The following is a 22,792-nucleotide window of genomic DNA, read 5'->3' on the forward strand; positions in this document are numbered from 1 at the left end:
TACTTGGGGGGTCATGGAAAGAAATAACTGCTGCTGATTTAGATAGGGAACCGGCATGTAAGCCTTGTCAGTTGATTTTAGACCTTCCGGCGGCTATCTTGATTAAATTAAAAACGCTCGTACCTTCTAAAAAGATCGATTGGACTATGTTAGCCTCGCGCAAACAAAAGCCAGACGAAACGGTTTCAGATTTCTTTACACGCTTTGAGGAGGCATTCCATGATTACAGTGGTCAATCTTTAACAGACGATACGGGTCGGCATTTGTTCGTAGATAAGTATGTGGCTAATCTCCTACCGGAGGTTGCAAAGCGATTGAAATCGAGCGAAAGTTCCTGGGCCACGGCGACCCCTGCGTCTTTGTTAACTATGGCTCAGTATTATGAGCGGCAGGAGTTGGAGGCTAAAGAAAGTGTTGATAAAAAGGCGAAAGAATTGAAAACGAAAATGATGTTGGCGCAGGTTCGGGGAACACAGGGTAGAGGGAATGATAGAGGTAGACGAGGTGGAGGAAATACGTCGTACGGTCGTACGGATATAGCGGAGGATCAATGTGCCTACTGTAAGGAGTTTGGGCATTGGGCTGATGATTGTCCGGTACTTCGTGAGCAGCGTAGCCAGCGTGGTCGAGGAGGTGGTAGGTCGAGAGGAGGTTATACGGGAGCGAGAGGTGGCGGAAGTGATCGTGGCAGGGTTGAGGAAAGGGGCCGTGGCCAGGATGAACGAAACACGTTTGATAGACGGAATCAATATCAAATATCGGAGGGTGAGAATGTGGAGCACCAGGATTATGTGCATGCATAGGACTGCGTAGGATGGGGTAAGGAATCAATTGAAGTGCCGGTAGATCAGAAGGGTCCATATGTAACAGCGGGTATTCTGGGTACTACTGATCAATTCCTAGTCGACACAGGGGCTACTCGTAGCGCTTTGTCGAAAAACTTGGTTCCGAGGGCTCCCCTGTCTGGCGAAATGATAACATGTGTAGGGTTCGATGGCACACCCTCCCCTAGCCCATTGTCAAAACCCCTTGCACTATGTCTTGATAAATTTTTCAGCTTTGGTCAATTTTTGTTATCGCCCCATACACCAGACAATATCCTGGGCATTGATTTGCTTAAATATTTTCGAGCAACGATACGGTGCGCTCCTGAGGGAGTGCGGGTTATCCTGAATGACAATTATCCTGACCCAGATAGGTTTTGCACTATATTAGACATTCCAGCTTTGGCCTCTCTACCACACACGTTATGGGCGACCTCAGATACGGATGTGGGAGAGATGCGTATTCCACCTATACACATTACTGTTGAGGAGGGGGCCCCTCTACCACGAGTGCCACAGTATAAGATTTCGAGGGAAGGTGAAATTGCATTGACACATATTGTTCAGGATTTGATCTCTGCAGGAGTGGTGGAGGAGGTTCCTTATAATGTTTGTAACAGCCCCATTCTTCCGATCCTTAAGAGAGATACTGACGACAAAGTCTATCGGTTTATTATTGACTTGAGGGAAATCAACAAAATTGTCATTCCCCAATACCCGGTGGTGTCCAATATTACGACCTTGCTTACATTGGTGCCACCAACGGCCACAACATTTAGTGTTATTGATTTGAAAAACGCGTTCTTTTCCATCCCTGTCCATCCTGATAGCAGATATTTGTTTGGCTTCACGTTGAATAATAAATCGTATAGATTTTGTCGTGTTCCCCAAGATTATACTGAGAGTCCGAGCATCTACAGCCAGGCTTTGAAAAGACAGCTAGATTCTTTTGAGTTGCAGACTGGCGTTGTTCTCATCCAGTATGTGGATGACCTTCTGCTTGCTGCAGACTCTTATGCACAATGTGAAGAAAGTACAATTTCGTTGCTTTCCTTTTTGGCGCAGAATAATCATAAGGTTTCGAAGAAAAAGCTCCAATACTGTAGACCTCAGGTGACCTACCTCGGTCATCTGTTGTCTAAGGAGGGGCGTGCATTAACATCTGACCGAATTCAAGCAATTCTAGATACACCAGTCCCCCGCACGCAGAGAGATGTACGTGCCTTCATAGGGTTGACGTCCTTCTGTAGACAGTGGATTATGGGTTTTTCACACATTATAAAGCCCTTGCTAGCGCTACTGTCCAAAGCTACACCAATGCCCCTTGAATGGACAGATGAATGTCAGAATGCTTTTGAACAGTTGAGACAGGCCCTTTGTTCTGCACCCGTGTTAGGCACACCAGACTACACGAAACTTTTCACATTATACGTGCACGAGAATGATGGGTGCGCATTGTCAGTGTTAGTGCAAGTACATGGGGACAAGCAGAGACCATGTGCGTATTTCTCTGCCATTCTTGATCCTGTAGCACGAGGGTTGCCTGGGTGTTTCCGAGCGGTAGCAGCAACAGCAGTAGCCATACGGCAGAGTGAGGGAATAGTGTTATCACATAAACTGCTGGTGTTAGTTCCTCACGCAGTAGATGCTCTGCTAAATCAAACAAAGACCCAATACCTTACGAGTGCACGGCTAACAGGATATGAGCTGACACTTTTGGCGCCACATATTACACTGAAAAGATGCGCTACTCTGAACCCTGCCACTTTATTGCCCTATCCGGTTGAGGAGGGTCAGGAAGAAAAACATCACAACTGTGTTTTCCTGACCGAGGAACAGACAAAGGGTCGTGTTGACTTACAGGATGTGCCACTTCCAGATGTGGATGGGGAACTGTGGGTTGATGGATCGTGTTTAAGGCTGCCAGATGGTACGACTTCCGCAGCCTATGCGATCACGACACTTAAGACAGTGGTAGAAACAGCTAGGATACCACAGAAATCGGCTCAGGCAGCAGAGCTGATAGCCTTAACAAGAGCCTGTGAATTGAGTGCTGGCCTATGTGTGAACATATACACAGACAGCCGGTACGCCTTCGGAGTGGCGCATGACTTCGGGCTACTCTGGAGAGAGCGTGGGTTTTTAACGTCTCACGGAGAACACATTATGCACGGAGAACTGGTGCGTGATCTCCTAAACGCGTTGCTTTGCCCAAGGAAAGTAGCGATAGTAAAATGTAGTGCCCACAAAAAGATTACGGATAAAGTGGGCCAAGGAAATGCCTTCGCAGACATCATAGCGAGACAAACGGCTATGTCCCGGACTAGCTCTCCCATGTATGTGACACAATCACAGGCTGAGCGATGGTATGATGCCAGAGCAGAGATACTAGATATTCAAAAATCGGCTACTGAATCAGAACTTGCGGCATGGGCAGCAGATGGGGTACTAGATAAGGGTTGTTGGAGAAGCAAGGACATGGACAAATGGAAATTGCCTGCGGCTTACTTGCAGGCGATGGTCCAGATGACACATGGATTGGCGCATGTCGGAGCTCTTGCAATCACTCGACTGTTAACACGAGTCTGGGAACATCCCGAGATTGCTAATACTGCCAAGAGAGTAGTGCAGACCTGCCTGGTATGTTTACAACACAATCCTGGAAAGGGGACCCATACTCCGAAAGGAGGGTTCGTTCCACCCTCTGCACCATTTGAGGTACTCCAAATGGATTATATCCAACTCGAGCGCTGCAACAACCTGAAGTACGTCTTAGTGGTGGTATGTGCCTTTAGCAAATGGGTTGAGGCCTTCCCCACGAAAGACAATACAGCCCTAACAACGGCTAAGGTGTTGCTTAAGGAATTCTTTCCTCGCTTTGGAGTTTGCAAATTTTTGTGGAGCGATAATGGGCCTCATTTTGTTGGGAAGATTGTGGAGTATGTACTGAAGGGGTTAGGGATTCAGCAGAAGTTCCACGCTGTGTTCCACCCTCAGTCGGCAGGTCTGGTTGAGCGGTACAATGCTACATTGAAACTTAAATTGGCCAAAATTGTGGCATCCACGTCGTTGAAGTGGCCAGATGCTTTGCCGCTAGCACTGCTCTCTCTTAGATCAGTACCCCATTCACGAACTGGCCTTACACCATATGAGGTGGTGTTTGGGCGCCCCATGAATATCTGGGGGGTGCCCAAGCCGCGATTAATACATGATGTGCCTTGTGTTATGATGAACGACTACTTGGCACGATTAACAAATGATTTGCTTTCTATTCATCAACAGGTTCGAGAAGCGCTCCCTGACAACTCTACTGGAGAGGGCCATGATCTTCGTCCCGGCGACCATGTGATGATTCGGTCGTTTGAGAGAGCGAGCAGTTTGGAGCCGAGGTGGAAGGGCCCCGAACAGGTCCTCTTGGCGACCCGGACCGCTGTACGAGTAACCAACAGGAAGCGGTGGGTGCACTCGACACACTGCCGCCGTGTCTCTCCGGATCTGGTGACTCCTGCTGTGCTGACTGACTACAAAGAGATTCTGGAGAAAGAAAAGAGCCCAGCTGTGACGTCGGCAGAAGTTGAGGGAGCCTTCCCGGACCACGCTGTTGCCGGACGAGAGCACTACAACCTGCGTCCCCGATAAGAAGATTTTTTGGTTTTTTGTACGTGACTGGTTGGTTACCGCTCCAGGTTTGTGAAACGGAGACCGGGAATTCCAAGGGGGGGGGGGGGGGGGGGGGGGATCAGTTCTGCCAGTGTAGCGACACCCGTCTTGGCCCGGAGAAGAAAACGGCTACCTCGGAGTTCAGCGCCGTATTTTTCTTTTTTTAGGTATATATACATGTGTATTTGAGACTTTGTGAACAATTCGAACTGAGACTTTGCAAGAACTTCTTCTGAACTATGGCATCATCAGCATCACGAGATAAACGAATATTAGGTGCCATTCTCTTTGTCTTGACTATTGTGGTGATAGCTGTAATAGCCTGGGTAGTTGAACTTGTGGTACCTGCACGTGAACATTTGCTGCCGACTACCCCGGCTCCATCTGAACATTTTCACTTTACCCTACCCTACCATGAAGAACGGCATCGGCAAACTTATCTGAATAACAGTTTTATCCAGATTCTCCATCACACGCATAATATGACCAATACTTCCAATTGCTGGGTGTGTGGGATGTTACCGGGGCACCAGAAGAGAGGGGGCACCCCACTCATTCCACTCCCGTTCTCGCATAATGGATCTTGCAACGCCTGGTACACCCTCCTCTTTACTCTGAGATGGCCAACAAAAGGGGGGGTGCTTTTTCGATTGAATAAAATATGTTCCCATGACAAGGATGGGTTTCCATGGGCTGAGGGTACTCGATTTGAATGGGAAGAGTACAGGCCCGACAATGTATCTGCCCCGCGTGTGTACAGCAATCAACGAAATAGCAATGTATCCAGCTCACATGTCATTAATGTCATTAATACTAAAGCCGATTTGTGTATAAGAAATAAAGGTTCGATTGCGGTAGGGAAAAGTGAATGCAACACCACACTTACTTTTGATAGCCCGAATGGCATCTCGTTTGTAGCATCTCGAAATACTTATTTCATTTGTGGAACGAAGGGTTATCATCAGCTTCCATTGGGATGGTTGGGTACGTGTTATGTATCGTTTGTGCTACCTCCTGTATTCATTGCCCCGCCAATGTATCACAATGACTACGTCTTGTATCACGATTTTGTCCTGAATAGAGTCAAGCGGACTGTTGTTCTGGATGACATAGACCAGACTGATACTGCCTTACAACAGTATGTGGACTTCAATTTGGGACTGTTTTCCTTTGTGGGGGCTGCGTTGAACAGTCGGAAAATCAGACGATTGACACGTGTTGTTGAGGCTGTAGCGAATGACACTGCCATTGCCCCAGGAAATATTACTGAGGAACTCCAGATTTCTAGAATCGTTACGCTCCAAAATAGGATGGTGTTGGATGTAGTTCTAGCTGACCGTGGGGGGGCATGCAGAATTATCGGAAGTAGCTGCTGTGTATACATACCTGACAATTCTCCATCTGTTTATGATGCCATATCAAAGCTCCATAAAATAGCAGCTGAGATACACCCGGACAATGGAACTTGGACACTTTCAGGATGATTCTGGTCAATGCTTACTGCTTGGGGCTGGAAACTGTTAACGATTCTATGTATAATTGTGGGGGCACTGTTTTTTGTGTGCCTATGTATCCAATGTGGCCCAGCCTTATGTTCTATGTGTCTATCAGCTTGTGTACCATCAAGACGAGCTCTTGCCCATGACAAAATGATGCTTCATAAAGAAGTGACACAAATAATGTTAATAGATATCGAGGACGAACATCCTGATTATGTTCACTATGAGGTAGCTTCAGCTAAACGCTAAAAGGGCCGTCTGTCGTAATTGGCATGGTCGCATTAGCGATTAGCTGAAACTACACGTTTTCCTCCTTAACTTGGCTATATATGAAAACGCCATTTTGAATGTTACGGCGGCCATCTTAGACCATAAGCGGCCTCGTGGCAAGCGTGCCCTTTAGTCCGTTGTCCGTACCACTGACCATTTCAGTTTGCCCAGCAACAGGCTATTTTTAGTACTGGTCAAGCTCGCACATGCGCAGTCCCCACTGACCAGTCACCCCTTAGGAATGTGTCGCAAACTGACCAGTGGGTTTGAAACCCTCCAATGAGCTGGCAGTGTTCCAAAACATGACCATATATGTCCATAATACCCTATAACTTTGTACCGCCTGTTCTTTTTATTACCTGTTAAACGTATAAAAGAGGGGGTCACACCGATGTTCGGTGTGATACCTCTTGCATTACCGAAGGGTGCTGTATGAGTGTACCACCACCCCATGGGGTCTTAATAAACTTGTTCTTTGACTTTTACAGTTTCCGTGCCAACAGTTCTTGAGTGTAAGTGGGTTATCTACGGAGCATGTAGACCTTAGGAACCCTAATTACTACACTATAAAGCATATAATGTACAACTTCCTATTTTCCTCAAGACCTAGTAAGCCGTTTGTATTACCCTGTTCCCCAATTTAGATCTGCACGCGTTTATTTTCATTTGGGTTGTCCATTATCCTTTTGTTTCTTCCACCCCAGAGCCCCTGTTTTTTTTTCTCTTCCGTATCAAAACGGACACCAGCTCTTGCTGTCGCTTCATTGTGGGGATGCCTCAGCGGCCCTTTATGGAGATCCGTGTCTTTGTCCAAGCCTCAGAGGCAGGCTGCCTGGTGATGCGAGTGTCTTTCTCCCGAGGCGTCTGCCTTCCTTGCTGAGAGGTGTTAACGAACAAAGATGCACCATCCAGCTGACTGTGTGTGCGACCCCCAGGCCCCTCCGCCGGCTTTTTATTTGATGGGGCAATGCTTGAAATATTTCTTCGAAACCTGTCCTCTTTGTATTTTTTGGAACTGGTGTACTTTATAGCCAGGCTATTCGTTTAATGAACATTGATTTTCTAGGGACTAGTTTGAGAAAATATGTTTATTTTAATGGTGGTGAAAGCTGCTGACTCCAACATGCTTGCTGTTCGGATGTCCCTGTGTTCAGACTGGCTTTAAATACACTTTCCAGCACAGTATGAATTGGTTCCATAGGCAGTGCATGACAGTGTGCTAAGACGTATTGTTGGTGCGGCGTTATTCTAACAAGGTCTACGTTATATCTGTGTAAAGCTTTCAGCCGTTCCTTCCATTATTTGCCAGCGTTTTATTACTAAAAGAAACAAAACTACAAGTCCCAGAATGCAATGTTGTTGTAGCTAAAAGGCCAGGACTGCTCGTGAAGTGTTATGACATGATGTGCTTTTGGCAGGAATGGGAGAGGTTGCATCTGTCTCGATTTCAAACTCTGATTTCCATGCAAAATTCAGAGCTAAACCCACCTCTCCGTCCCTGGAAATAGCTTAACCCTGCTTTCTGTTTGAGTGTTGTGAAGTGGTATTGGGAGACTGGAGGAGTGCAGCTGGTGGAGAAGCCTTGTCGCATCCCTCACCAGCCTGAGACATTTTGAAGGGGTGAACACTCCAGGGCTGAGACGTGGCTCAAGAAAGGCTTCCAGGTAACTCCAGGTCACCGGTGATGCAATGCACCAGTTCTGGGTTTTACTTTTACACATTATGTTTAGAGTGCGCGCATGTTTAACTGAACCAAACCAGGACTACAAGTCCCAAAATGCATTAGACGTTGGAACACTGAGAAATACTTAAACTTGCCTCAGTAGCCTTAGCATCTGGTGCCATGCTCTTCAGCCCGTCTGGAGCTGCGGTGTCTAAATGTTTACTCACGTTTGTCAGGCTCAGTGGGCCATGGCATGGGCTTTCACTTGATGAGATGAAGTGAAAGGTAATTGGAAAATAATAAATCCCTGATGCTCCTGGTCTTGAACCACCACTTATTCTAGCCAATAGCTATTGCTTAACAATCTAGTGCTTTCTGGGAGTTGCAGTCTTGGTTCACATTGAATAATTGAACAATCCTGAAATTAATAAGATGTGAATAGAAAGTTAGGACTGGGAAATATGGGTTCCCCTGTAGCATACATGATCTGGTCCAGCTTTCGCAGGATGGGCTACCACGCCACTGCTGCTAAGGGAAAACACTGGCTTGTTTCCAGTTCTGTCAGCCATGTATAACTAGTCATTGGGACAATGAAGCTAGCAATACCGCGATGCACATGAAGCATAATAGCCATGTCTGGAAAATGTGCTCCTTAGACAATATCAACTTTTTGTCATCAGCATTGCATGTGTAATAGGAGAAGCGAAACAGCAGGGCTCAGAATGGGAAGTGCCGTTGGCCCACAAACCAGGGCTAGCTAAAGTGGGGTGGTAGGGATCACAGGTGACAGTAGGGAATTTGACTGCTACATGCCCTCTAATTGGTATACACAGCGTCTTTGCTGCTAGCTTTACTTGAGAAGCCAATGAGTGAATGGGCACAAAGCCTAAAATACTCCCTCCCACTCCTGGGTCGGAGCCATGCACTTGGACGGGAAGTTCGAAGAGAATTGCGGAGCTGATGGGGGAATTAACGTTTTTAAAGTACCTTTGGCGCTGTGTAACAGCTGGTTTTTGTTAGCTCTGCATTTATACACATGACTGTACTCACTGTGCATCTCAAGTAATTCATTTGTACGCAGAGTTCAGAACCATCTCAAAGGCATGCATACTGCTGTAGCAAATCTGTGTCTCCTGCTCGAACACACTTTTTAAGGAAGCTAAAATCAGCATGCAGAGGCCATATCTGTAAGAAAACTTTAAATGATCTGGTAGTCGGTCTGGCATTCGCTGACAGCCATTTAGCTATGTCAGTGCTTGTTTTAGTTTGTCAAGGGTTTTGTAAAATGTTATTGGTGGATGAGCTGTCAGCACCTCCCTCCATATATTACATGTAGAGAAGCAAAACAGATTTTTGGCCTCGAAGCATTTGTTTGGCAGTGAAGGGAACGACTGTCTGTGCTCCTTTTAAAAGAGCAGATTGCCATAACTCACAGTGAAGATGGACAAGGAGTGAAGTGAGCTGACCCAGTGCTGTAGCTGGTGGGAGAAATGCGAATGACAAAACAATAGACTGACCCACTGACCCTTGATGTAGTCTGTGAAAGAAATATGTGAAAGACAGCAAATGGATGAAGGGGGCTGGCTGTAAGCTCATAAGTAAACATATTATAAATATAATTTAGTAAAATCAAAATGTCGTTGGTAATGCCAGAGTTAAAAGTTGTTTAATGCTTTTTTGTAATCTATTTGCCTATCATGCCGTGGCTAACACTACTTTTCCCTCTGAAGTTTTTAGCTCATTTTGCGTTATCTCTGAAATCTATCAATACTGGAGTATAAAAAGTGTACCTCTTTATTCTGACTAAGACTGGTTCTTTATAACAAGCTCCCATTTTAAGCTTATTTATTTTTTGCTGTTACTGATTACTTTTACGTTGTGAACATAATTTAACCGTTTCCTGTGCCTAGTTGAAAACGACCACATCAAAAAATGGACATTTGCTTCTCAGTGCTTGTTTGAACTGTGTCTGTTAATATTTGGATTACACCATGTGCTGGTGTCCAATGGTTTGTAGTTGGTGGCATACATGCTCTATGCTGCTTCTTAGGCGATCATTGTATCTCACTATCCCTCAGTTCCTGTCTTTGCAATCATTGTGAGCATAATCCCAGCGCTCTGTCAAAGCCAGAACATTACCGTTTTACAACTGTATAAACTGCCAAGTTGTGTCAGTCAACATGTAATAGGTCTGATTATCAAAGCTATTTATACATGTAAGTTTGGCGTACACACGCAAAGTTAAGTTTGCTTACATGCAGAATGTCATGTGGACAAATATACACTCTTGGGGTGCAAGTAGACGATACTGGTAGTTTCACGGCTTGAATCCTCTGTGAGGTTGTGTACACCCCACAACTGACGGTTTTATGTAACCAACTCCGCTCCAACCTGTTCCCACCCCAGAAAAGGTGGTAACTATTCTCATGACAAAAACTGGAGTAAAACGTCTTCCAAGGTGGGATGGGCCTCTTCTCAACCCCTCTCAAAAAAACTTTTGGGATGCACGGAAAAAAAGTTTTTAACAAGTAGATTTGTGCTTACTTGGCAGTTTTTCACATGAGCAGATATAAAGATTGTTACGAGTAAACCTAGAACCTTGCAACTGCGGCAGGTTTCTACGCCTACCTCTGTAAAGTCCTAAATCTGCTCCCATGCAATGTCAGACTTGTCGGCACTTTACATAAATACGGGGCGCCTAATTTTTTTTTATTTTTTTATTTGTTGCCTATAATGGTGTGACACTCACTGGATTGTTTTTTCTGAAATATTGGCATGCATTAAACAGATTTCAATAAATGATGCCTTAGAAAAATCATATTTAATGTTATTTAGAATTGCACAATTGTTTAGCAAAACTGTCGATCGTTTGTCCATTTTTGTCTGGTTCTTTTTTCCCCAAAGTTGCAGATTTTTTTGGTACATTTTATTTGAGATCCATCAATCGAAAACCAGGCCTGCTTTCTTCAACGAGTATTTAAATAGTATCAGGGTGTAATAAAAACGGCCATAAATTGTTACATATTGCAAACATGTACACATTTTTATATTGGAATCAGTGCCAGTTATTTAAACTAAGCTTTCAGCCCTCTACATTTTGTTAATGCCATCACCCTAACAGTATGTTATGTTATGTTATGTTTTGTTATGTTATAATGGTTTTTGTAACGCGCACTGTTACTCTAGAGTGTCCTGGCGCGACGGAGAAGAAAGAGCAAATGAGAGAACAGGCCCTTAGAGCACTGAACAGGTGTGTTTTGAGCTGCTTCTTGAAGGTCTGGAACACCGAAAAATGTTGAAGACCCACAGGCAGTAGGTTCCAGACTTCAGCTGCTTTGACCGAGATGGATTTTACTCCCAGTCGAGCCTTGCGGAAGCGTGGTACAACCATTCTGCGTAACGTGGTACAACCATTCTGCATAACGCCGCTGAGTGCAGGTGCCGATTAGGCATATAGAATGCAAAGCGTTTCCGAAGATAAACAGGGCCCAATCCATGCACTGCTCTGTGTGCCAGCGTCAACACCTTGAACTGCACCCTATGGGCCACCGTAAGCCAGTGCAATTCCCGCAGATATGAACGCGCACTGGAACGCGTAGGGGCGTTAAAAAGGAGCCTAGATGCAACATTTTGAATAATTTGAAGCTTCTGCAAAAGAAAGGCTGGAAGCCCAACAAACAATGCATTCGCATAATCTAATCTTGACACAATCATGGCTCTGGTGACCATTTCTCTTGCTGCCCTAGGGAGCAGAGGGAGACATTTTCTAAGCATTTTGAGGGTCCCGAAACAGGTCCCCGTAAGCTTTTTAATGTGGTCCAAAAAATTGAGATCCTCACTAAACCAGATGCCCAGATTTTTTTGCAGGACCCAATGTGGGCACCGGGTAGGGGAATCCTGGAGGCCACACACGGCTCCTGAAATCCACTGGGAAGTAGCCATAGAGAAGGATCTCGGACCTATCCTCATTACATTTGACGGAAGCCTTGGCCAGCCAATGGAACATCTCAGCAAGGCACAGTTGCGCCCTGTCAGTGTCCAGGACATCATCCTTCCAGGTGAACAGAAGCTGCGTGTCGTCAGCGTACGCAATCACCTTGGCTTCCAGCTCCTCCGCCAGCTGGACAAGCAGCGTCAGGTAGATATTAAAGAGGAGGGGGCTAAGGGTCGAGCCCTGAGGAACCCCCGTCCCCAAATCCCTGACCGACGAGGAGCACAAGGCCATGCACACCTGCTGTGAGCGAGAGTTCAGAAAGGATGCTATCCATTGCCAAGCCGGGCCCGAGATGCCTACTGCCGACAGTCTGTCCATGAGCCTCTGGTGGGGTACCGTGTCGAAGGCGGCAGAGAGGTCAAGTAGGATGAGGGCAGCCCTGCCACCCCCATCAAGACACTCTCTGATAGGCTCCGACATCCCCACCAGAGCGGTCTCTGTACTGTAGGCAGATCTAAATTCTGATTGCGCAGGATGCAAAGCCCCTGATGATTCCACAAAGGCCTCCAGCAGCTGGAACACCACTTTCACAAACTTTCGCCAGAGCTGGAAGCAGCGAAATGGGACGGTAGTTAGCCGGCTGCGAGGGGTCCAGAGTCGGTTTCTTCAGGAGAGGAAGGAGTTTCGCACACTTCCATTTCACCAGGACCCGCCCTGACTGAAGAGAGAGGTTAACCAGATCCACAACTGTTGGGCAGACTACCTCAGCTACCCCAGCTAAGACCCGCACGCCGCAGGGGAGCCCGATTTAAGGGCCTTCAAGAGCGCCAGTACATCCGCCTCAGTAGTGGGAAGAAAAGACACAAACGTGGCAGCTCCATCTCGAGGGGAAGCCCTGGAGACCGAGGGATAGAAATCCGAAGTGCCAGCAACGCGGCCCACACTCTCCTGAATTTTAACAATTTTGTCGAGGAAAAAAAAGACGAGAGCTCCTAACACCACTCATTGGATACGGGAAGGGTGCTTTGTTCAGCGCATGGGGAAAGAAAACTACACACAATCGCAAATATCTCCTTGGTGTTATTTCGGGACATCGTAATCCTCCCTGCAAAGTGATCGCTCTTTGCCTTTCTAATGGCCATATAATACTCCCTCTAGGCCGCACGAAGGAGCGCTTTGTCTAGGGTACAGTAATTCTGACGCCAGGCAGACACCAGCTTTTTGCAGCCCTGTTTCATATCTCTAAGAGAGGCTGAATACCATGGCTGTGGGGGGCAGGAGCGCCTGGAGTTGCCCTGCTGACCCTTAACGCAGGACCTGACACCCTGACTGATCCAGTGATCGAAGTTTGCACCGCCCCTTCCAAATCCGTGGCCAGAAGGGGTCCGGACTGACCCAAGAACTCCGAGAGTGCTGGAAGATTAACCTTCTTAGCTTGTGCACCAGGGACAGGCTTAGTATGTCTGCCATGCCGAGAGGCCTCCCAGGAGAACCTGATCAGAAAGTGATCAGTCCAGGTCATGGGCTCAGGATGGCAGGGAGATACAGGGAAGATATGCATTTAACTTGACTGTGCTACCGCAAACTTGCAGCCAAGAGGTTTGAACCTACTCGTTCGATTTACTCTTACCTAGGATGTTGTTTCTGTAGGCAGCAGTGTATTTAAGGACAAAAGAGCTGGGTCAGGAGTGATACCTTTTTCGTCCCAGAGGTGGTGTCTTGAGACCAAGAGAAAGGCCGAAGATAATCTAAACAAGCATTGGCATAGCCAATAGGTCTCGCCTTTGGGACGTTATAAGTGTTTAGTTATCCAGGACAATATCCTTGGTGCAACTACATCAACTGTTGCATGACTAAACACTCATAAGGTCCCAGAGGCGAGACCTATTGGCTATGCCAATGCTTGTTTTTTGCGTAATTGCTGTTTGAACTATTTATGAAGCACTTTAGATCGTAGAGCCACACAGTTTTAGGTCTTGTGGCGTTGAACCGCGCGAAGCGCGATCTCGCCAGAGACCTATTGTTAGGGATTCTTCTTTCCAGGAGAGTGGGCAGGAGCTGGCCGCGCGCTCTGAATTGAGTGGGCCACGCACACGCGAACGCGCTCGCTGTGCTCTCATTTCCTGCAGGCTCGAGACATGCTATGCACTTTCTAGATTTACTCTGCCGTGCCCACATCCACTGCCTAGCCCGGGCCGGTTTTCAAATCATGTGCCGCTTTGTTACAACGGCTCCGGCACGGCGAGGATCTGAGGTATTCCCTGCACTTCCTCTGAAGAATATTGCGATATTACCCCCACCACGCAAACACACACTGTCCATTACGAAATAAGACGTTTTTTGCGCTTGTCGAGCTGAAATTGGTAACGCTATAGTTTATTTTACCACTTCTTTCTCACTAATGAGAAAACAATGTCTGCAGTGTGAGTAGAATGAAGTTTAAGTTCCCTGCCATTACTGCCCCTCTAAAATCTCAAATATTGGGTAGGACTCCGTGGCATTCAGTGCTGGAAGCTCGAGGCCGTGTTTAGAGCTTGGGACAGTAATGAGAATGCCAGCTGATGTAATTTCCTTCTGCGTGCTTCCGTTCCCCCTCGCTGCCCACAAACCAGCAGTGCCGAACAAGGACGTTCTCGTGAATAAGAAACATAAGCCAGCATCAACAAGTTGAAAGAAAACGGGCATAAGCATCTACCACCCTTGACTCCGTGAACAGCGGAATAAAGGTGTGTCTGACTCCTGTGCCCGTTATTTGCGCAGTACACCTCTAAATAGATGCACACTTCCAGTACTGCACACCCCCTTACCCAGTCCCACTCCAGGATTCACAAGGTAGCCTAGCAATGGCAGCATGTTCCCTAGTGCAGGCAAGGACCACAGGCCCTGCTAACACAGGTTTATGTAGCAAAATACAGCCATAGGTGGGGTGCACTGGGCCCGTCACACCACCGGGCCCCGGTGCCACTGTACCTGCTGAACCAGCGATAGCTACGCCCCTGCATGCTCCCCTGCGTGCTGACTGAAAAGCTCCAACTAACAGCTAAATGGCAGCCTGAAAAGCTCAATAATGTAATAGGAATATCTCGACAAAACAAATAGGTTCCTGTGTTTGTGTGTGCTTGCTGCAGGCACCAAGAAAAAACAGGCCTACAAACAACCAAAAACAGACACACACACACTGTACTACCAAAAAAGCCCTCCTGGCACTGCCAGGCTGTCCTCAAGGCCAATCCTACCTTCGCCGCGCTGTGTACACAGCTCCTATACTCAGCGACAATCCTCCCATATGACATTTGTCCTGAAAGAATGCTGCCTGTACTGCGTGATTCAAGCGCCAGCCACCCTTCCACAGAAACCCTCACGGTAGCCTGACAGTGACTCTGCTTGTAATGGTTGTATTCTGCAATAAGCGACCTAACATCACACCAGCACATCACTCAGGGACAACCCCAAATCACTCAGGGGCACCACCACATCACTCATTTACACCACCACCACATCACTCGGGGGCACCACCACATCACTCGGGGACACCACCACATCACTCATTTACACCACCACCACCACACCACTCTGGGGACACCACCACACCACTCTGGGGACACCGCCACACCACTCTGGGGACACCGCCACACCACTCTGGGGACACCGCCACATCACTCGGGGACACCGCCACATCACTCGGGGACACGACCCACTTCACCCTTCCACCGACTCAATTACAATAACTTTTATTTAAGAATTCATTATTAAAATAATTAAAAGCCATTGTTATTGGTAATATCAATACATCTAAGTCACGTAAATACAACACATATTGCATTACAAATGCTATAGGTGTCACATTTGCAAAAGTTATAACTATTGGCATTGTCATATACAATGCCAATAACAAACTTTAATGCTGCGAGACCTATTGCATTGTAAATGCTTGTTTATAGAATGCATAAGGATATATTTTTGTTTTTATGGTATGGTTGATTCAAATTCAAATTCAAAATTAGCTTTATTCTGTATTTTGACAAAAAAACATAAAAGCATACAAAATACAAACGTAGGCAGACTAAATAGCTTTTCTCATTTAAAAACTTCTTACAAAAATACATATCATGAAGACAGAACAGATGAAGTTCATTAAAATGTATAAAAATTTCTAAAGTTCATTAAAAGACTCTTGGAATTCATACAGACTCCTGTATTACGTATTATCTGATGTGATAAGGTACAATATAATACGATTTTACAATTTTTGGTTTATCCATGAAGTCCTAATCATTGCCCATGGTCCCTCTACACTTTACAGCGAAGGTCAAAAATGTTATAGCTGTCACTATGGTAAGTTCATCTTGCATCATGTACAGTCTGACCAGTGCAGTTTTACAAGTTCTCACACCCCATGTCTTTAACAATGGTAACAGATATCTTTTTCTCCCCCACTGGTAATACTTGCAAAAGAGAATGCAATGTATGTTTGACTGTTTGGATAGGTCATCACACGGGCATTTTTCCAAATTAGCGGACCAATCATTCGGGGCATTAACCTGTAAAATGACTCCGTCCTCATTCGAGTCAGGAGCATTCTGTGATAACACGAATAGGTTGGGGCTAGATAAGCGTGAAGGCCTGTACCATGAAGGTTGTTACGATGGGCTACTATGGTAGACTTGTGCCCGTCTAAGTACCATCTCCTTTCCTCCAGTAAGTCAAGGCATGCCACTTTTAGAGCTTTTTTTGCTATTTGTGAGCATGATGTGGGATTTAGGTAGAGATCTGGTTTACCAATGGAGAACAAAAACTTTCACATAGGCTAACCATAGCTGCTTACTAGAAGTGGAATGATATAAACAGTCTTGGATTACTTCCCTGTTGAAGCCTGTATCATCACATGTCCAGATCTTAAACCACAACATCACTGGCGCTATCTTTATCAAATCGGTGATGTGGACTCTATCCAGTTCATTGTGGCAAATGGTGGTAGACGTGGAGCGGGGCACTGATAATAAGTACCTCAAGAAAGCATTTTCCACTGTTTGGATTAGTGTACAATCTGCTAGTCCCCAAATGCCGGCCCCATATACAGCGGTGGACACACATTTAGCTGCGTAAATCTTAAGTAATATGTCTACAGGTTTCCTACCCAGTCTTTTAGTGAATTGTTTAAGAGCACCTATCGTGCGAGAAAAGGCCAGGTTCCGAGAGGTTATTGCTGTTGACCATGTGCCCCTGTTATTGAATATGATGCCTAAGTAAGAAAAGGTTTTGGTCATAGCTATCTTAGTGTTGTTAACGAAGGTTTTACAATCTGGTATATTTTTCCTCAATGTACATGACATTGTGAATGTTTTCCCTCGTTTATTTTTAAGCCTCTCGTGGCCATGAAGGTTGAGAATCCTGTTAGCGCTTTCTGAAGACCCAGCTGCGTGCGAGCCATGATCACGGCATCGTCAGCATATAATAGTAGTGGTACTGAGGTGCCATTTATTTTGGGGTAGTCCACTTCAAGATCTATTAAAAAGTCTGCGATCTCGTTAATATATAAATTAAAAAGGAATGGCGCTAGGATGCAGCCCTGTCGAACACCCTTTGCTATAGGGAATTTTTTAGTTCGCTCACCATTTTTGCCGTATCTAACCGTGGCACCTGCATCTCTATATAGTTCCTGTATAAAATATAGGATGTTTTTATCTATCCCCAATTTAACCAGGGTTTTCCATAGCACATTATGGTCTAAACAATCAAAAGCCGAGGTTAGGTCGACGAATGTTAGGAACAGATTCCCCTTTTTCTTTCCAATATATTTATTTGTTATTAAGGCCAGGTTTAAACCCTGCTCTACCGTGCCTACACCAGTTTTAAAACCATACTGTAATTTCGATAGGATCCCTTTGCTCTTAGACCAGGTTTGTAATTTAGTTAGCAATACTCTACCTGCAATTTTCATCAGGGTGTCTAGCAAGGAAATAGGGCGATAGCATTTTGGGTCCTGTCTGTCCCCTTTTTTAAATATTGGAATTCCTATGGCTTCGGCCATGTATCAGGAAAACCCATTTTGCTGTACGCGTTTCATACGTTTGCTAATAGAGGAGCCCAAAGATCTACATTTTCTTTGAATAAATCAATGGGAACTCTATCTGGGCCGGGGGCCTTTAAATTAGCGCTCTGGTAAATTGCTAGCTCGACCTCAGGGGGGGTAATGACTATATTTAACACCTTCGCTGCTAAGGCAATTCCCCTCCTGTGCTGGAAATTGCTATTTTCATTGTTTTATGACGAGCTGGGCTCGTCATCAGCACACGACCACTGTGCACCATGACGAGCCCAGCTCGTCATCAGCATCGAAAGGGTTAAAGGGAAACTATCTTGCATCACTTCCTGTTCCCCCTGCCTATTGTTAAAATCATATTCTGGGGTCATAGTTATTGGGTCTTTTTTATATAGGGAAGTAAAGTAATCAACCCAGACGTCTTCCGTTATGGCTATCTCCATCGAATCAGCCATGCTGTCCGTGGAGAAGAAGGGGGCATTGATTTCTTTCCAGAAAGAAACATTATCCCTTAAGGCGCTTGCCTTTACTAGGGCTTCCCAGGCCTGGTTTTTCAATTCGTCCTGTCTATCGCGTAGGGTCTGTTTATAGACTCGCCTGGCATCCTTAATCAAACTAGTATCTTTAGGGACTGTCTTTAATGCCTGTAAAAGGTCTTTATGGGCTTTGGAACAGGCGGGGTTAAACCAACCATGTACTCTCTTTACTGTCCCTATCTTTAGTTTTTTTGTTAACTTATCATTTATAGTGGCAGTTATCCTTCCATAAGCCTCTATAATTGACTGAGGGTTAATATTGAATTCTAGGCAGGTCGTGAAATGTTTCAATTCTTTCTGGACTAGATCCTTCAAGAAATTTGTAGAATCGATTTTTGCCCATTTTATGGCATATCCATTCTTTCTTGCCAGTGACACTGAGTGACCGTGAAGAATACTAGGTATGCTTGACACAGGGCTCTCGGTCTTCCCGACAGAAATAGTGGTGCTAATCGGAAAGTGATCGCTTAATGCCAGATCTTCCGTGTTAAACTCCTCCAAACAGCCCTGATTCCTATTGGACATTAGGATGCAATCAATTACAGTGCCTGACCCTCGACCAAAAAAGGTTGTCTGAAAAGCTACAGAAGGCTCACATAATTCGTTAGCAAACCCCAAGTCCCAGTCGTGCATTAATTGGTTTAACATGTTACCCATAATGGAGTGTTCAAAGTGTGTGGTGGGGTCCCCTCTTAAGTTATAAATGCCACAGTTTTTTGTGGCACTGTAAGGACATAGGTGACAATTATAGTCGCCTACTAATAGAGTACAATCTGCGTCCTGTCCACCCCTCGTGAGCATTGTAGTGAGCTCAGCTATTAAGGCTTTAGGATCTACTTTTGGCACGTTGATGTATATGTTAATCACAAAAAGGGACCACCCCTTTGCTTTGACCATAAGTCCTTGCATTGATCTAGCCACCCCTACTTTGGGTCCACTTGCCATATATGTGGACAGTTTTGTGTTACACAGATTGGAGGCGAAGATACACAAACCCCCCGACCCTCTACCTCGATTACCCTGTATCGACGGGATATAGAAGGTGCTAAAGCCCTCAATGTGGGTCTCCTCCTGGTCCCAGCATTCCTGTAAGCATATTATGTCCTGTTTTTCCATAAAGGCTAGGAATGGCTGGGCCCGTGATTTGTTGTTCAGCCCTGCGATATTCCAGGAAGTTATTTTTAGGTTGGATTTATGTTGACTGGCTTCTGATGCCAGTGTCTGAGGAGTTAACCTCTCAACGCCCTTTATATTATGTTCTTCCTCCCTATGGATTTGTGTGGTGTCCCGCGGGATTATGGGTATAGCCCCAACATTAAATTTCTCTTGGACTGCGGAACCTTCCCATATTGGGGCCTTACTTAGTTGGTCTGGTGGTTGCTGAAGTGTTAACGAAGTTTCCCCTATTGGGCAATCAGATGTGTTCCCTAGTGGCAGGATATTGGCGATGGTAATCTGGTGTTCATTTTTACAGGTCTCATCTGGGATGCCTAGATTATTTCCTTTCTGTTTTGTTACCATTATTGGTAACAAAATAGATGCACACTTCCAGTACTGCACACCCCCTTACCCAGTCCCACTCCAGGATGCACAAGGTAGCATAGCAATGGCAGCATGTTCCCTAGTGCAGGCAAGGACCACAGGCCCTGCTAACACAGGTTTATGTAGCAAAATACAGCCATAGGTGGGGTGCACTGGGCCCGTCACACCACCGGGCCCCGGTGCCACTGTACCTGCTGAACCAGCGATAGCTACGCCCCTGCATGCTCCCCTGCGTGCTGACTGAAAAGCTCCAACTAACAGCTAAATGGCAGCCTGAAAAGCTCAATAATGTAATAGGAATATCTCGACAAAACAAATAGGTTCCTGTGTTTGTGTGTGCTTGCTGCAGGCACCAAGAAAAAACAGGCCTACAAACAACCAAAAACAGACACACACACACTGTACTACCAAAAAAGCCCTCCTGGCACTGCCAGGCTGTCCTCAAGGCCAATCCTACCTTCGCCGCGCTGTGTACACAGCTCCTATACTCAGCGACAATCCTCCCATATGACATTTGTCCTGAAAGAATGCTGCCTGTACTGCGTGATTCAAGCGCCAGCCACCCTTCCACAGAAACCCTCACGGTAGCCTGACAGTGACTCTGCTTGTAATGGTTGTATTCTGCAATAAGCGACCTAACATCACACCAGCACATCACTCAGGGACAACCCCAAATCACTCAGGGGCACCACCACATCACTCATTTACACCACCACCACCACACCACTCTGGGGACACCGCCACACCACTCTGGGGACACCGCCACACCACTCTGGGGACACCGCCACACCACTCTGGGACACGACCCACTTCACCCTTCCACCGACTCAATTACAATAACTTTTATTTAAGAATTCATTATTAAAATAATTAAAAGCCATTGTTATTGGTAATATCAATACATCTAAGTCACGTAAATACAACACATATTGCATTACAAATGCTATAGGTGTCACATTTGCAAAAGTTATAACTATTGGCATTGTCATATACAATGCCAATAACAAACTTTAATGCTGCGAGACCTATTGCATTGTAAATGCTTGTTTATAGAATGCATAAGGATATATTTTTGTTTTTATGGTATCGTTGATTTGTATGGATAGTGTAGCGTTTGAAATTATCTTGGAACTTTTTATTATTTTAGTGCCAGTTATCTTTAAATTATATACTGAATTATATATTGATTTTATATGGTTTTAACGCAATGTGCTGGTTATACATTATAATGTGTCCTTGTTATACGGCAAAATTCAGGTGTTTATGCTTTATGGGGTTTGACCCTGAATACATTTGTTTTGGCAAGGCAAACATCATCAATAACAGCGCTTCATAAATGATGGCACTCCTACAAGGCCTAACACCAAATACAATTTTCCCCATAGTCGTTTAGTACAGAGAAGTAAGTGATAGTGAAGCTGCGAAATAAGAAAGTCTCTGACACTGAGAATACAGCTGACAACACTAGAGAACAGAAAGGCGATAAGACGCGAACGGTCTTTTAACAAAGATGATTTAACTTCTGACAAAATGTTCCCGTGGGAGATTCATGCTAATTATACCAAGAAAAGCAGCAACTTGATAGTAAGAAAACCAGGCGTTAAATACCCCTGCTTGGTAACGAAGCCGAGTATAAACCACCAAATATAATTTCCACATTTAAGGAGAGGGGAATATTGCATAACTGTAGAAAACGAGCTTGTAAAAAAAAAAAAGCATATCAACTTTGTGGGGTGTTTCATCTTGCCATAATGGAACAATACCTTCAACAGGTAATCTAAACTACAGCCAGCCTCTTCTAAAGCATAGGCAGGGTGAAGAGAGTGGGGCTAACTCAACTGGGCGTTTGTTAGGTCAAGACACCCAGCGTGCAAGGCATCAGCTGTGCAGTCACCTTGCAGTCCCCGCAGGCACCGGCCACATTCTACAAATCCGCCAATGACGAAGGCGGAAGTGTTGACATCCAAGATAGCGCCCACTACCAGGACTACGTGAAAACAGACGGGGAGGCAGGGCTGTCTAGACAGAGATAATCATAATACGTGGTACGTAATAAAAGGGTCTACCCCAACCCAATTATAAATCCACTTACTTTCAGGTGGGCGACACCGCGGGACACAGGGTGCTTGACTAGCTTCGCCACTCTAGCTCTTTTGAAAAACACCCAATCCCGCCAGAAGGCGCGCGCGCTGCCTCACGGGAGGGCTGCTAGGCCTATGTCGTACAGATCCCCGGTTGCTATGGGCACTGTCAGGGTTCACTATAGTCGTAGCCACAAGTGATGTAGAAAAATGACTAAAAGAAGTCCAACCTACCAAACGATGTGGAAACAAATTGAGCATCGGGGCACTGTCAGGTTTCACTATTCGTAGCCACACGTGATGTAGAAAAATTACTAAAAGAAGTCCAACCTACCAAACGATGTGGAAACAAATTGAGCATCCAGAACATACGTGAGTTAGCGCAACGTAATCTAATCATCAAATTTTGCTTACAAGATTATGTGCCAGCTACGGTGTTATAATAAATCACGTGGGGGTTCGTACGAATAACCCATTTGTTAAAAATGGTGGTAATTTGCACACCACTTGTACTAAATTGAATTGTATATTGTAAACCGCAGGGCTTTAAGTGGGATGAAAAAACTGGGGGGTGTCTCAAAGGGGCGTGGCCAATGTAATTAGGGGCGTGGCTTTAAAACACGCTAAAAATCTGAGCTTAGCATAGTGTGCTGCCCGACTTGCATTTTGCTGTTTCCGTCATTGCATCCAGATATTTGATACAAGTAACATCATACCTACAATAAGTAAGGAATATTGGC

At 45.5% G+C, this 22,792-nt stretch overlaps 1 protein-coding gene across 1 annotated transcript in view; it reads right to left on the reverse strand.

Moving 5' to 3' along the window:
* Nucleotides 1-22,226, reverse strand: part of KIF20B (kinesin family member 20B) — an 870,233-nt gene extending 848,007 nt beyond the window's left edge. Inside the window, exon 1 of the mRNA XM_086921981.1 lies at nucleotides 22,064-22,226. The gene's annotated coding sequence lies outside the window, so the exon portion shown is untranslated. The remainder of the gene's footprint in view (nucleotides 1-22,063) is intronic.
* Between the last annotated feature and the right edge of the window lie 566 nt (nucleotides 22,227-22,792).

The sequence above is a fragment of the Lissotriton vulgaris genome, chromosome 5, assembly GCF_964263255.1.
Source record: "Lissotriton vulgaris chromosome 5, aLisVul1.2, whole genome shotgun sequence".
Classification (NCBI taxonomy): Eukaryota; Metazoa; Chordata; class Amphibia; order Caudata; family Salamandridae; genus Lissotriton; species Lissotriton vulgaris.